This window comes from Oncorhynchus mykiss, chromosome 16 (genome assembly GCF_057628025.1).
Source record: "Oncorhynchus mykiss isolate SJ-2025 chromosome 16, ASM5762802v1, whole genome shotgun sequence".
Lineage (NCBI taxonomy): Eukaryota > Metazoa > Chordata > Actinopteri > Salmoniformes > Salmonidae > Oncorhynchus > Oncorhynchus mykiss.
In genome coordinates this window covers 56,589,501-56,605,643 of record NC_143037.1, presented here as the reverse complement: position 1 = coordinate 56,605,643, position 16,143 = coordinate 56,589,501, and the positions used below count along the sequence as shown (strand labels likewise).

Sequence of the window (16,143 nt, the reverse complement as noted above, 5' to 3'; positions counted from 1 at the left end):
TCTCCAAACACGACGAGTTGAGTTTTTACCAAAACGTTCTATTTTGGTTTCATCTGACCATATGACATTCTCCCAATCTTCTTCTGGATCATCCAAATGCTCTCTAGCAAACTTCAAACGGGCCTGGACATGTACTGGCTTAAGCAGGGGGACACGTCTGGCACTGCAGGATTTGAGTCCCAGGCGGCGTAGTGTGTTACTGATGGTAGGCTTTGTTACTTTGGTCCCAGCTCTCTGCAGGTCATTCACTAGGTCCCCCCCGTGTGGTTCTGGGATTTTTGCTCACCATTCTTGTGATCATTTTGACCCCACGGGGTGAGATCATGCGTGGATCCCCAGATCGAGGGAGATTATCAGTGGTCTTGCATGTCTTCCATTTCCTAATAATTGCTCCCACAGTTGATTTCTTCAAACCAAGCTGCTTACCTATTGCAGATTCAGTCTTCCCAGCCTGGTGCAGGTCTACAATTTTGTTTCTGGTGTTCTTTGACAGCTCTTTGGTCTTGGCCATAGTGGAGTTTGGAGTGTGACTGTTTGAGGTTGTGGACAGGTGTCTTTTATACTGATAACAAGTTCAAACAGGTGCCATTAATACAGGTAACGAGTGGAGGACAGAGGAGCCTCTTAAAGAAGAAGTTACAGGTCTGTGAGAGCCAGAAATCTTGCTTGTTTGTAGGTGACTAAATACTTATTTTTCACCATCATTTGCAAATAAATTCATTAAAAATTCACTAAAAATGTTTTTCTAATTTTTCTGTCATAGTTGAAGTGTACCTATGATGAAAATTACAGGCCTCATCATTTTAAGTGGGAGAACTATCACAATTGGTGGCTGACTAAATACTTTTTTGCCCCACTGTAAATAGTTTTGTACCCGTTTCCTCCAGCATCTTCACAGGGTAATTTGCTGCTGTTCTGGGATTGATTTGCACTTTTCACACCAAAGCACGTTCATCTCTAGGAGACAGAACGTGTCTCCTTCCTGAGTGGTGTGACAGCTGCATAGTCCTATGGTGTTTATACTTGCGTACTACTGTTTGTACAGTTGAACGTGGTACCTTCAGGCATTTGGAAATTGCTCCCAAGGATGAACCAGACTTGTAGAGGTCAACAATGTTTTTTCTGAGGTCGTGGCTGATGTCTTCTGATTTTCCCATGATGTCAAGCAAAGAGGCACTGAGTTTGAAGGTAGGCCTTGAAATACATCCACAGGTACACCTCCAAATGATGTCAATTAGTCTATCAGAAGCTTCTAAAGCCATGTTTTGGTGCGAAAAGTGCAAATCAATCCCAGAATCACGCAGTACAGTCTACAGTCAGCAGCAAGCAGTTTAGCAGATACACCGGCAGGCCCCGGCAATACATTAATAAAACCAAAAGCTTACCTTGACTTCAAATCAAAATCAAATCAAACTTTATTTGTCACATGCACCGAATGTAAGTGTAGACTTTACCGTGAAATGCTTACTTACAAGCCCTTAACCAACAGTGCAGTTCAAGAAGAGTTAAGAAAATATTTACTAAATTAACTAAAGTAAAATTAAAATGGAATAATAAAAAGTACCACAATAACAGGGCTATGTACAGGGGGTAATGTACTAGTCTGGTGGTCATTTGATTAATTGGAAGAGTTCCAGTGTTAGACAGCCATAGCCATCTAGCTAACATAGCATCCCTCTCTGTTTAATCCGGGCTGCATATGATACTAGCTATGTATGTGAAAGTGAAAAAACATATTTTATGAAATATAGCGCTCTCTCTCTCTTGAATGGGCAAGACAAATAAATGTAAGTGCCTTGAACCGGGTATGGTAGTAGGTGCCAGGCACAACGGTTTGTGTCAAGAACTGCAATGCTGCTGGGTTTTTCACTCTCAACAGTTTCCCGTGTGTATCAAGAATGGTCCACCACCCAAAGGACATCCAGCCAACTTGACAACTGGGGGAAGCATTGGAGTCAACATGGGCCAGCATCCCTGTGGAACGCTTTCGACACCTTGTAGAGTCCATGCCCTGACAAATTGAGACTGTTCAGAGGGCAAAAGGGGGGGGAACTCAATATTAGGTGGGTATTCCTAATGTTTTGTATACTCAGTGTATTGGTAGCCTCTATAGCAGGTGGTCTACTGGAGCATTCATTCCATGTTTGTAGTTGTGTTTCTCCTGCTGCTAGGTGGTACAGTATGAGCAGAAATGAGTACAAATAGGAACGCATGCGATATAACATGGCAGGCAGCATGTAAGTGCACTGGGGCGTTGGGGAGGGATGAGGGGAGGGACGAGTGGAGGATGAGGGGAGACAGAGGAGCGATCTGGAGCGTCTGGAATGGGATATTGGGTTTGTCAAGTGTTTTAATCCTCCACTGGGAGAGAGGAGAGGAGGAGCCCGCCAGCCCCCTAACCAACATAATGAAGCATTCTCCAGGTCCGGAAAGAAGGAGAGGAGGAAGAGAAAGAGGGGGAAGGATAGGGTAAAGAAAGGGAACATCAGGGGAAGCGGAGAGAGGTGGGGGAGGAGGGAGATAGAACAGGGACATCTACAGAATGAGAGCAAAGGAGAGAGGATTTGAGAGGGAGAAAAACAGGATGGAGATAGCAAGGATAGGAAGGAAGGAGGGCAGATGTAGCCATTCTGCTATGCTGTGCCACCAGCCGTGCCACCTAGCTGTGACGACAGACAGTCAGACAGACAGAGCCTTCCCTGGTTGGTACACACTGGGCACTGTGTGGGCACCCTGATCTGTAATTCAGACAACAGTTTGCTTACTAAGGAAACCATTATGGAAGATTGGCCCATAAAATGGGCCACTGTGAGCTAACAGAGCTGTGAGCACAACACACTCATCCGTACCCCTTTTCTGCAGCCTCTGCCCCATCTCTCTGTCTCCACTCTCTCTCCATCCACCTACAGTACTATCTCACCCCTCCATCTCTCTACCCATTGCCCATCTGAAGTGTGTTTCTTGGATGGCTCGTCTTGAGGGTGTTTCTCTGTGCTGCGTCTCGCCTCTATCTGTGACTGACTGGAGAGAACAGAACAGAAGCAGGTCACCGTGCGTCGGCTTTGTGGAGCCACATTCCACCGCAGCCTGCTCCAAGACGTGCTCTACTACCCACCACAATGAGGTGCATAAAGAGAATGAATTGGAAATTGGCAGTCGTATATACTAGTACTATATATGGACTTGATGACTGTTGGCAAACAAATAAAGGCATGGGGCTCCTCAAACACACACCTGTGGATATAATCCAGGCTACTTACAATATATTAGTATTGTTTGGAGATGCTTTATCCTTTATCTGCTGCGTCTTGTTATTTTAAGCAGTGCCTCTGATGCTTGGAGTGTGTCTGTGTATGAGATGGCTTTCTCTCTCTCTGTGTGTGTGTGCATGCGTGATTATGTGCTTGTCTACATATGTGCCCTTGATGAGTATGTTTGTGAGGGCATGTGTGTGTATCTTGGATGTGATGCACATTGGCTACGTCTGTTTGTCCCCGCGGCTGGACACACTCCCTACCGTCTGCTGAGGCTGTGCACACTGCAGCTCTCCTCCTCCTCCCTCGATCCCTCCATTCACAGCCGCCCATCAGAGAAGGGGTGGGCTGGCAGGGTGAGGGGTAGGGGCAGGCAGCCGTTTACTGAATCGACCCCTCACGTCTCCTAGCAACAGGGCTGTTTGGAATGGGACGGGGGAGTTAAAGAGAGCGAGAAAAATACAGAGAGAGATGGGAAAGAGAGGAGAAAGGCTACAATTATTCTGTGCCGCTGGAGGGAGCACAGGCCTGGAAGTGCGGGGGGTCAGGGGGGCAGAGAAGGGACAGAGACAGAGAGTGAAAGGGAAGAAGAGAGATGGAGGTATAGGTGGATAAGGGGATGGAGCGTGGGAGAAAGGAATTGTGAGAGAAGGGATGAAGGGAGTGAAGGGTTGGGGAAAAGAGAGATGTGATGCATAGATAAACACCCAATTGATGGTAGCACAGTAAGCACAGTGCCTTACACTGAAAGCCTGTCTGAAATGTAGCATGACATTTCTTTCTATCCTTTATTTGGCTCTGTTCATTTCTTGTCAGGGTCCAGTATCAACACTATCAAAAACCTTTTATGTGTGTCTGTGTGTGTTGCTTGCTGCCTCAGACTATCCCTTGGTTTACATGGATGCTATCCAGCAGAACTTTCCAATAGCAGCATAATGCTGTCCCGTGTATGCACAGTATTTACATGTGTCAGTGATGTGAGGTCGGTGGCTGGGTAAGCACTGGTTATTACCAAAGCCAGATTTACTCACAAATAAATCTTGATGAAGCCCAAGATCACCATACAACAGATAGCGCAAACATGTGACATAGGCTATTAACTGAAATTGAAAAACTATTTTCAACAAATGTAAATACCAATGTAGCCAAGATACACAAGCGATCGCTTCCGATATTTAATTTAATCGGACAAAATGACGCACCGCTTAACTCAGACCGATAACATCCACATTTACAACCGATAGGTGGCCCTAAAATACCAATATATGGACACATTTTATCCAAATAGTTTGCAACGCAAACTCCATAGCCTTTCCCAATGGATTTACAATTATTCCAATGCACAGGGAGCGGCACATGCAAACACACACACAGTAATATTATTATGTTAAATATTATTACACACAGACATATATAATAAATAAGGTTCTAACAAAATTTCCATATCAACAATCAACATGACTGAAAAATGCAGAATTCAAAACACCAAAAAAGGACCGAAGGGTGGCGGGGCACGATGGACCCGAGCCAGCTGTAGTATCCATCATGGATGATGAATGGGCCAGAGTCTCGCAGCCTCACGGTCTGATGAGGGTGTGAGCTCTGAGGATCTGAGCCTGAGGTAGAAGCCACCGGTGAGGGAGACAGAACAGAGGACGAATGCGCAAGTACCTCCGGATCTGATCTCGAATCGGAAGCCCCTAGGGAAGAAGGTGCCGGAACCTCTGGATCCAGGGCGGCGAAGCCATTTCTGGTCTGTGTCCTGTCCGGGCTTAACATCTCCAAGGAGGCCGCTGTTGCCAGAGAACGCTGTCTTCGACTTCCACGACAAGTGACATATCTCCATGGCTGGTTGGTAGGGTCAAGAACAGCAACATCCCCCAAGTCATCCAGGAGCATACTACTAGCTCAGTTTTCCAGGGAAGGGGAGACCCCTTTGAGGAGGGATCCCTGCAGAGTACCGGTCAGTCTGCTGTGGAGAGCCGACACAGGGCGACATTTCCACCAGACCAGATCAGCGTCCGGCTACTGGTAGAAGAGAGAGATAAAGTAAACGGGCGTGGGTTTCCCAGTGGCTTGTATAGGTTTGCTACTTGTTTGCTGAGAGTAGCCACTTCGCCTCTGTAGTCCTCTTCAAGCAAACGGTTGCTACATTGAAAGTCTGGGCAGTCCACATTGTCCTGGAATAAAGCAAAAATCAACACAGCTCCTGTTGCGTTGTTGCGTTGTAGGCTGCCTACATGGGTGGAGAATAAAGTGGCAGTTAACTTGAAATATGACATTAACTTAAATATGATTAGACTGTAGTTTACTGCAGTGTCTGTAAATAAATGTTGATAATGGAAAGAAGTGGAAGGGGCTCAACCAACGTGAGTGTAATCAGTGTAATCAGAAAATGTAATCATCATCATTGAAAAGGAAAAGGCACAACGCGCACATAGGTTAGGCTACTATGGTGAGCGAGTGTTGCGCCTTTTCATTTTCAATAAATAATGATTACCCATTTATTTGTGTCTGCCTGCAAAAGGTAGCAAGTGTTGCTGTCATCATTCTTGCTGCTTCCAGTTCAGTTCATACCTGCAAGAACAGGTGCGCGTGTGGTCTCAATTAAATACAGTAGACTATAGCCTATGCATGGGCGGAGAAGCACGGGCAATTATCTTTCCAAGAAAATGTACTTCCTAAATAGGCCTATGGTTAGGCTATAGTCTACTACATTGCCTTGAAATAGGCCTAAATATTGATCACCCATATTTCTTCATCTTCCCACTCCTAAAAGGTGGGAGTCTGAACGGGTGGGAGTCGGACAGAAAGCCAGCGGGTAGGGGCGGGAGCAGGTTGAAGAAATCTGTCCTGCCTTTTGTTAGAGCTGTTTATTACTGTGTTAGTGTGAAGGTAGAGAATTAGCTAGGGAAACTGACAGATCAATAATGTTACATTGCAAAACAGACTAATAAATATCAAATTGCACTGAAAAAACGTCAGAATATCAATCTTCAATCGTTAGGCCAATGGTGTCTTCATTTGATTCAGGTCTAGTGTGATTGAGGCAGAAATAATAGCTAACGTTAGCCACATTTTGTCCAGTTCTCTCTCTAACAGTATATCAACTGGCGAAACCTAGCCAACTTCATTTACTTCTGAAATGGGACAAAGGCTTCAAAACATTTCCGTACAACCAACAGCAGTTAGATAGTAATAATAACCTCCTCATATTGCTATCTGGCAGATAACTAGAGGCTAGAGCTGACCTGGCTGTGGTAGCTACTAGCTAGCATAGCTTAATCATTCATCTCCTCAGTCGAGAGGGGATGAAACATTAGCTAACGTTACATGTCAGTTACTAGCTCAGCACTGCAAATAAACACAAGTTATTTTTCCTGTTACATGAAACAGCAGTTACCTTGCCAGCTACATCAGTCAACTAAAGAGTAGCCAGTTTCTGCTCTGCTTGCTTTTACAACTTGGTGAAAGAGTGCAACACATACACACTGAACTATACTCAACTCTCCCGTGCTGGTCCAGCCAGCTGTCCAGAAGCTTTGCCTTCACACAGCCTATCAGCCCAGTCTGCGGTGTTCAAGATCCTAAATCCAGCTGGTTGAACACTCCAAACAGCCTACCTGACCGCTCGGAGGCGTCCGCATGGTCTTAAAGCTGCTATCGTCCCGGGCCGCTGTTGTTGTCGCTTTCGTATCACATTGCAAAGATAAAACTGTGGGGGACAAAAATGCAATTTCAGAATGTGGGGGGGACATGACCCCTCGACCCCAGTAAAAGTTGTGACCCTGCTGGTATGTGTACATAAATGGGTGCGTGTAGGCTGCTTGTACCCTATATGTACATAGGCTACATATTTATGTATGCGTGTGTACAGTGTATGTTTGTTTTGTTATGTGTGGCATGCATGCAGCAGGGCAGGCAGCTTTGCCATAGCCCTCTCTCCCCTCTCTCTTTGCTGTGACTTTGACCTCATCGCCAGGGAGGCAGGAAGTGGGGGGTGGTGGTAGTAGGGAGGCGGTGCCTGCTGTCCTGTCTGCTGTGCCATAAGGTGCAACTCACCCCTGCCCCCCATCGCCCCCCTCCGTGCCCCACATATATCCATGCGCAGTGGTTTCTGCTGTCGCACATGCTATCGTCCCAGGCCGCTGATGTGCCCTACAACCGTAAGGGGATGGGAGGGGGGGGGGGGGGTGTATGTTTTGCGTCATAATGTGTCCCAGGCAGTCACAGGGGTAGTGGGCAGGCAGGCTGGCAGCCCACGTGTCATTCCCTAGTAGTCATCTCCTGAAGGTAGTCTGGTGTGGGCCAGTGCAGTCTTCTCCTCTGACCTCCCTGTAGGGGGCATTACTGCTGGAGCTGGCACAGGGGCATGCCATGGAGCTTTAGAAGCTATAAAGCAGGGTTAAATTAATTATGACACACTGTAGCAAAACGTTTTGCAATGGCAAACAAAAATGTGTGATTCTTATTGGACAAGTTTAGGTTGTCCCTCTTTGTTTCAGTCTGTTTTCTCCTGTTTGGTGTTCATCAATTGAAGAGTCACCTGAAGCTTGAGATGAATGGGAGATGCAGTAAAGGAATGCAGTGCTGAGGCAGAGTGCTCATAGTGAGGACGACTGGCTACTACTCTGAACTGTGTGTGGTGAGCTTTCTGGCGTCTAGAGCTGCTGAGGCGTCGCCCAAGCCATACATTGTGAAGGAGTCCAGTAGCTACATGACTCAAATCAAAGTTTATTTGTCACGTGCACCGAATACAACAGGTTCACCTTACAGTGAAATGCTTACTTACAGGCTCTAACCAATGGTGCGGAAAAAAAGGTTTTGTGTGTGTGTAAAGAAATAAAACAACAGTAAAAAGACATTTGAAAAAAGAGTAGCAAGGCTGTATACAGACACCTGTTAGTAAGGCTTATTGAGGTAGTATGTACATGTAGGTATTGTTAAAGTGACTATGCACTATGGGGGGGGACACACAATGCAGATAATCCGGGTATCCATTTGGTTACCTGTTCAGGAGTCTTGGGGTTAAAAACTGTTGAGAAAGCCTTTTTGTCCTAGACTTGGCACTCCGGTACCGCTTGCCATGTGGTAGTAGAGAGAACAGTCTATGACTGGGGTGGCTGGGGTCTTTGACAATTTTTAGGGCCTTCCTCTGACACCGCCTGGTATAGAGGTCCTGGATGGCAGGCAGCTTTGCCCCAGTGATGTACTGGGCCATACGCACTAGCCTCTGAAGTGCCTTGCGGTCGGAGGCCGAGCAATTGCCGTACCAGGCAGTGATGCAACCGGTCAGGATGCTCTCAATGTTGACTCAAGCTGGTTCCCAGAGTAGCCCTCTACATGATCGCCACCAGACTCTTCATCAACTGTCTCCCTGACCACCTTCGTCTGATCAAGCCATGAACTGTCCCTCTCCATCTTTGGAGGATGCATGCACTCTATTGGTTGACCAAACTAATTATAGCTAACAATTCATGATGATGTTTTGGTTGACATAGCTAATTATAGCTAGGCTACTCATGATGATGTATTGGTTGACCTGACTAACTATAGCTAGCTACTCATTTTTTTTATTTTAACGTTTGACCTCTGTCATTGCCAACAAAGGGTATATAACAAAGAATTGAGATAAACTTTTGTTATTGACCAAATACTTATTTTCCACCATAATTTGCTAATAAATTAATTAAAAATCCTACAATGTGATTTTCTGGATTTTTTTCTCATTTTATCTGTCATAGTTTAAGTGTACCTATGATGAAAATTACAGGCCTCTCTCATCTTTTTAAGTGGGAGAACTTGCACAATTGGTGGCTGACTAAATACTTTTTTGCCCCACTGTATATACTATACTCTATACCATCTGCTGCATCTTGCCAATGCCGTTCAGCCATCGCTCATCCATATATTTATATGTACATATTCTTATTAATTCCTTTACACTTGTGTTTAAAAGGTAGTTGTTGTGAAATTGTTAGATTGCTTGTTGCATATTACTGCATGGTCGGAACTAGAAGCACAAGTATTTCGCTACACTCGCATTCACATCTGCTAACCATGTGTATGTGACGAATAACGATTTGATTTGGCTTTGGGGATGACCAGTGCAATATACCTGCTGGAGCGCGTGTTATGGGTGGGTGTTGCTGTGGTGACCAGTGAGCTGAGATAAGGCGGGGCTTTACCTAGCAGAGACTTACAGATGACCTGGAGCAAGTGGGTTTGGCGATGGATATGTAGTGAGGGCCAGCCAACGAGAGCATAGAGGTCGCAGTGGTGGGTAGTATATGGGGCTATGGTGATAAAACGGATGGCACTGTGATAGACTACATTCAGTTTGTAGAGTAGAGTGTTGGGGGCTATTTTGTAAATGACATTGCCGAAGTCAAGGATCGGTAGTATAGTCAGTTTTACGAGGTTATGTTCTTCAGCATGACTGAAGGAGGCTTTGTTGCGAAGCCGATTCTAGATTTAATTTTGGATTGGAGATGCTTAATGTGAGTCTGGAAGGAGAGTTTACAGTCTAACCAGACACCTAGGTATTTGTAGTTGTCCACGTATTCTAGGTCAGAATCGTCCAGAGTAGTGATGCTAGTCGGGCCGGAGAGTGCGGACAGCAATCGGTTGAAGAGCATGCACTTAGTTTTACTAGCATTTTCAAGCAGTTGGAGGCCACGGAAGGAGTGTTGTATGGCGTTGAAGCTCATTTGGAGGTTGTTAGCACAGTGTCCAAAGAAGGCCAGATGTATACAGAATGGTGTCATCTGCATAGAGGTGGATCAGAGAATCACCAGAAGCAAGAGTGACATCATTGACATATACAGAGAAAAGAGTCGGCCCGAGAATTGAGCCCTGTGGAACCCCCATAGAGACTGGACATAGAGTCTGGACAACAGGCCCTCCAATTTGACACACTGAACTCTATCAGAGAAGTAGTTGGTGAACCAGGCGAGGCAGTGATTTGAGAAGCCATGGCTATTGAGTCTGCCGATAAGAATGCTGTGATTGACAGACTCGAAAGCCTTGGCCAGGTCGATGAAGACGGCTGCACAGTACTGTCTTTTATCGATGGCGGTTATGATATCGTTTAGGACCTCGTTTAGGACCTTGAGCGTGGCTGAGGTGCACCTGACCATGACCAGCTCGGAAACCAGATTGCATAGTGGAGAAGGTACGGCGGGATTCGAAATGGTCGGTGATCTGTTTGTTGACTTGGCTTTCAAAGATTTTAGAAAGGCAGGGCAGGATGGATATAGGTCTATAACCGTTTGGGCCTATGGTGTCTCCCCCTTTGAAGAGGGGGATGACCGCAGCAGCTTTCCGATCTTTGGGGATCTTAGACGATACAAAAGAGAGGTTGAATAAGCTAGTAATAGGGGTTGCAACAATTTCGGCAGATAATTTTAGAAAGAGAGGGTCCAGATTGTCTAGCCCAGCTGATTTGTAGGGATCCAGATTTTGCAGCTCTTTCAGAACATCAGATGTTTGGATTTGGGTGAAGGAGAAGCGGCGGGAGTTTGGGCAAGTTGCTGCAGGGGGTGCTGAGGTGTTGGCCTGGGTATGGGTAGCCAGGTTAGAAAGCAAGCCCACCCGTGAATAAATTCTTATATAAATTATCGGTTATCATAGATTTATCGGCAGTGACAGTGTTTTCTATCCTCGGTGCAGTGGGCAGGTGGGAGGAGGTGCTCTTTTTCTCCATGGACTTTATAGTGTCTCAACTTTTTGGAATTCGTGCTACAGGAAGCAAATTTCTGTTTGAAAACGCTAGCCTTAGCTTTCCTATCTGACTGAGTATATTGTTTCCTGACTTCCCTGAAGAATTGCATTTCGCGGGGGCTATTCGATGCTAATGCAGAACGCCACAGAATGTTTTTGTGCTGGTCAAGGGCAGTCAAGTCTGGGGTGAACCATATCTGTTCTTAGTTCTACATTTTTTTGAATGGGGCATGCTTTTTTAAGCTGGAGAGGAAAGCACTTTTGACGAGCAACCAGGCATCCTCTAATGACGGGATGAGGTCGATATCCTTCCAGGATACCTGGGCCAGGTCGGTTAGAAAGGCCTGTTCGCTGAAGTGTTTTAGGGAGTGTTTGACAGTGATGAGGGGTGGTCGTTTGACCGCGGACCCATTATGCACGCAGGCAATAAGGCAGTGATCACTGAGATCCTGGTTGAAGACAGCAGAGGTGTATTTAGAGGGCAAGTTTGACAGGATGATATCTAAGAGGGTGCCCATGGTTACGGATTTTGGGTTGTACCTGGTAGGTTCCTTGATAATTTGTGTGATATTGGGGGCATCTATTTTAGATTGTAGGATGGCCGGGGTGTTAAGCAAGTCCAAGTTTAGGTCACCTAACAGTACGAACTCTGAAGATAGATTGGGGACGATCAACTCACATATGGTGTCCAAGGCACAGCTGGGGGCTGAAGGGGGTCTATAACAAATGGCAACTGTGAGAGACTTGTTTCTGGATAGGTGGATTTTTAAAAGAAGAAGCTTGAATTTTTTGGGCATAGACCTGGATAGTATGACAGAACTCTGCAGGCGATCTCTGCAGTAGATTGCAACTCTGCCCCCTTTGGCAGTTCTATCGTGTCGGAAAATGTTATAGTTAAGGATGGACATTTCAGGATTTTTGGTGGCCTTCCTAAGCCAGGATTCAGACACGGCTAGGACATCCGGGATGGCAGAGTCTGCTAAAGCAGTGAATAAAACAACTTAGGGAGGAGGATTCTAATGTTAACATGCATGAAACCAATGCTTTTACGGTTACAGAAGTCAACAAATGAGAGCGCCTGGGGAATGGGAGTGATGCTGGGGGCTGCAGGGCCTGGGTTAACCTCTACATCACCAGAGGAACAAAGGAGGAGTAGGATAAGAGTACGGCTAAAATCTAAAAGAACTGGTGGTCTAGTGTGTTCGGAACAGAGAGTTAAAGGAGCAGGTTTCTGGGCGCAGAAGAATGGATTCAAGGCATAATGTACAGACAAGGGTATGGTAGGATGTGAGTACAGTGGAGGTAAACCTAGGCATTGAGTGACGATGAGAGAGGTTTTGTCTCTAGGAGCGCCATTTAAGCCAGGTGCGGTCACTGCATGTGTGGGGGGTGAAACAACAGGGCTAGCTAAGGCATATTGAGCAGGGCTGGAGGCTCTACATAGAAATAAGACAAAAAATGACTAATTAAAACAGCAATAGACAAGGCATATTGACATTAGGGAGAGGCATGTGTAGCCGAGAAATCATAGGGTCCAGTGAGTAGCTAGGCGAGCTGGAGTCACGGAGATTCAGACAGCTAGCAGGCCGGGGATAGCAGCAGGCTAGCAGATGTGCCTCAGGGGGACTTCGCAACGGGGGAGCCTGTAGAAACCCCCTTGGACGGTTACGTCGGCAGACCAGTCGTGATGGATCGGCGGGGCTCCGTGTTGGCAGCAAAGGGTCCAGGCCAATTGGTAAAAGAGGTATTGAAGCCCAGGGATTATCTGATGGATTTCTTCGGCTAGCCGGGAGATGGGCCTAGCTCGAAGCTAACTCCAGGCTAACTGGTGTTTGCTTCGGGACAGAAACCCCCTCAGACGGTTACGTCGGTAGACCAGTCGTGATGGATCGGTGGGGCTCCGTGTCGGCAGCAAAGGGTCCAGACTCATGATGATGTATTGGTTGACCTAACTAACTATAGCTAGGCTATTAATGATGATGTATTGGTTGACCTAACTAACTATAGCTAGGCTATTAATGATGATGTATTGGTTGGCCTAGCTAACTATAGCTAGGCTACTCATGATGATGTATTGGTTGACCTAGCTAACTATAGCTAGCTACTCATGATGTATTGGTTGACCTAGCTAACTATAGCTAGGCTACTCATGATGATGTATTGGTTGACCTAGCTAACTATAGCTAGATACTCATGATGTATTGGTTGACCTAGCTAACTATAGCTAGGCTACTCATGATGATGTATTGGTTGACCTAGCTAACTACAGCTAGATACTCGTGATGATGTATTGCTTTTTGCTTTTGAAGCTCTTTGAGATTCTTATGAAAAGCGCTATAGTAATATATTATTAACATTGTTAATATATGTCCATGCATGTCTGAGGACCTCGGGAGATGACATGGAAATCGGCCACTGGGAGCAACAGTGCTGTTACCTTCAAGTAGGCTTTGCTAGGGTGTTGTTGATGGTGATGGGCGTTAGCATTTGCCTCTGAATTTGACATTTGGAACAACTTTGAAATTTGACGTTTGAAAATATGGATGAACGACTTATTCTGACGTGAGACTGTAGGAGTTTGTTGTGAATAAGACCCAGGGCTAGCCTATGTTAATGACCAATGTTATCTTTAATGGGCCTTGTGGATTATTTATAGAGTAATCAACAACAGCCCCCTTGTCCCACCGATGCCTCTACCTTTCGATGAGAAATAACATCTTCATCCTCATCATCACCATTGTTTGAATGGCATTACGGTGACCATGAAGGGAGCGGGTGCTTTAGAAGCTTGGGTGCTTTAGAAGCTTGCAGCCCTCTCGGCTCTGCACGCTGCTCCGCGCTGCCATGGCAACCTTCATTACCTGCGGCTTGAGAGAGAGGTAGGGGGAGGAAGGGGAGTGAGTTAGTTCATTGACTCCCTGACTGTTGCTTCTGTAAAGGTGCCCAGGGATCAATGTTTTATACAGTAATGAGGAGAGAACTACCCCAGAACACAACACACACAGGTACGGACACACACACACATCCCCCATGTTCACCTGTCGGCTCCAGCGAGTCCCACACAAAGCCAAAACGAGGGCAACAGACTAGAGGCGTGCCCAGCACCACAACATAGGACAGACAGAAACATCTCCTCAGCCCAGCTCATAGACAGGGAATATACTCGCATGATGACAGAGACTGTGGAGAGATGATACCAACATGTTATAGAGCGGGAGAAATAGAGACAAAATAATGAGGAAGAAGCCAGAGAGAATGTGGTGTGTGTGTGTATTTTGGATAACGTGAAAATCTGTCAGCCCCCCACACGCTGTTCATTCTGCTTGTTGTGGAAATTCAAGTTTTACTAGGTGCAGCCTGTGTCACATGACCCGCTGCCCCACACACCTGCCCGAGAGGTTAGCTATCCGGTTGTCATGGCAGCACGTTTTGCCTTATTGTGAGCAGAACGCTGGTTGGAACTAGAAGTGTTTCCCCCCCCACCCTTTTTAGCGTGGAGCTGTTTGTGTTGGGTGGTGCTTTATGCTGTTGGAGCTGGAGCTCTGAAAATTATTAGTGTAAAGATAAGCAAAGGGTCATGATAGATTCATTGTGAATTGTGAAGATGTAAATATGAAGAATTCTTAAATCACAATATGAGAATGAAATTACTTCATTAAATGTAATGTTTTGAGCTGTGGTAAACTTGAATTAGAATATGGTGTTGATAGCCTTATCAATGTTTTGTTATCACGTGAATCCCTGATGACTACATACACTTAATATTGTCTACAGTAGCCTACAAATAACAAAGTTTGGTTCGGCCACCTGTGGTCATTTTGAAGATCCTGAACAAAGACAAAAGATCTCACCTCTCTTACCTTAACTGTTTTCGAAATTGTGTCAGTTTGTTGACCACACACTTTGGTAGGAGGGAGAATACAATGATTGAACAGCTAGTGAAAGAAGCAACCAACCAAACAAAGCAATGAAAAAAACAGACTTCAAAGAGCCATTTCTTTGTAGCGATTTAAAGTGCATTTTGTGCACCACCTGCTGTTTTACACATTCTCTCTCTCTGTGTGTGTGTGTGTGTGTGTGTGTGTGTGTGTGTGTGTGTGTGTGTGTGTGTGTGTGTGTGTGTGTGTGTGTGTGTGTGTGTGTGTGTGTGTGTGTGCTCCTGGCAGGTATACCCCCTCAACCCCCCTCCCCCTAGTACACACACACAGCTCTCCACTGGCCTTGGGGGAGAATATGGACATTCCCAAGAAGACTCAGAAATCCCAGCACCACTCTCTCTCCTAGCCTGTGTATGTGTACACGCGTGTGGGCTTGGGTGTCTGCACAGAACTTCTACAATACCACCATCATCATCCACACTATCATGACCTTGGTCATTTTTAGTAATTTGAAAAATAAATAATACAAATATATATGTTACACACAATAAATAAAATATATTACAGGTCAACATCTAAATATTGGTCCCATGCGTTGATCGAAGCTCAGAAAAATTAGATTATTGATCTGAGTGAGTTATAATCGCGCCGACATCTTTGCGAAGTCTGAGTGGAATCATGGACAGTGGTTTGTTCATTATGTTCGCCTGCGTCCCCCAGATTTGCCTAAGTGATTTGCCTCACCACTCAAACTCTCTCCGCCCTCTCGCGGCACAGGTGGAGGGTCTGACGTGAAACTAACTACTGTACCCCAGCTTGGACTTGGCCCAAGTAGCCTGGACTAGAGAGTCAGAGATGCTGATGACCGTGTGTTTGCGAGATGCCGGACAAAAGCCAATTTTAAAACCGTCCCTTGACTCCTGCCATGTCTACAGACATCCCCCAAACAAACAAACCCCGACTTTCTGAGAATGAGTGCACAACTGGTAAATAGTCGCTCATAGATGTCAGTCTGGTGGCTAACTGCCAGCAGACTTCTATTGCAGTAATGTTGAAGGGCTCTGGCTAGTATTACTTAGCTTATTACTTAATCCTTATAGCTGGCTAATGTTAAACGGAGCCTACCTCAGCAGGAGCAAAATACATGCCATTAAGTTCTCATATTAACGTTGCTTTGGAGAGAGTAGGCTACTGAGACAGACAGACAGTGATGTGGCGCTCAGTGGTGAAGCTGAGGCAGCAGAGACAGAGCGAGAGGAAGCAAGCAGAAAAAGGTTAGTACAGAAGTT

General features: G+C 45.8%; 1 protein-coding gene across 2 annotated transcripts in view; it reads left to right on the top strand.

Moving 5' to 3' along the window:
* LOC110491103 (nucleolar protein 4-like) overlaps positions 1 to 16,143 on the top strand; it is a 143,073-nt gene that overhangs the window by 25,461 nt on the left and 101,469 nt on the right. The gene's annotated exons all lie outside the window — the stretch shown is intronic.